The sequence below is a fragment of the Sinocyclocheilus grahami genome, unplaced genomic scaffold, assembly GCF_001515645.1.
Source record: "Sinocyclocheilus grahami isolate Dianchi unplaced genomic scaffold, SAMN03320097.WGS_v1.1 scaffold392.1, whole genome shotgun sequence".
In the NCBI taxonomy this organism is placed as follows: Eukaryota; Metazoa; Chordata; class Actinopteri; order Cypriniformes; family Cyprinidae; genus Sinocyclocheilus; species Sinocyclocheilus grahami.
In genome coordinates this window covers 58,367-58,709 of record NW_015505571.1, presented here as the reverse complement: position 1 = coordinate 58,709, position 343 = coordinate 58,367, and the positions used below count along the sequence as shown (strand labels likewise).

The following is a 343-nucleotide window of genomic DNA, read 5'->3' as shown; positions in this document are numbered from 1 at the left end:
TTTTTTTGCTTTCTGTTCTATAAGTAAAGGCCAGATCCCATATGGTGCCTTATTTTCTTTCCACACTCATTTGTTGGAACAGCAGGGGCATTCTGGGTCAACCAAGCACCGAGGCTTAAAGCTTTATATGGAACAAGACATTTGGCCTGGGTGTTTCAAAAATGTCCCTCATTTTGCAATACAGTTTATTGAAGTTGGATCTTTAAATGTAAAAATAAGGTAAAAAATGAATGTGTTGCTAATTTATAATGTACAGATATGATGCAAGACTGTGCAAAAGTGGATGACCAGTGTTGATAATTAAAGGTAGGGTAGGCGATTTCGGAGAGGCTAGCAATAGCAA

General features: G+C 37.6%; 1 protein-coding gene across 1 annotated transcript in view; it reads left to right on the top strand.

The window, feature by feature from the left end:
- LOC107550205 (talin-2-like) overlaps positions 1-343 on the top strand; it is an 85,338-nt gene that overhangs the window by 48,571 nt on the left and 36,424 nt on the right. The window lies entirely within an intron of this gene.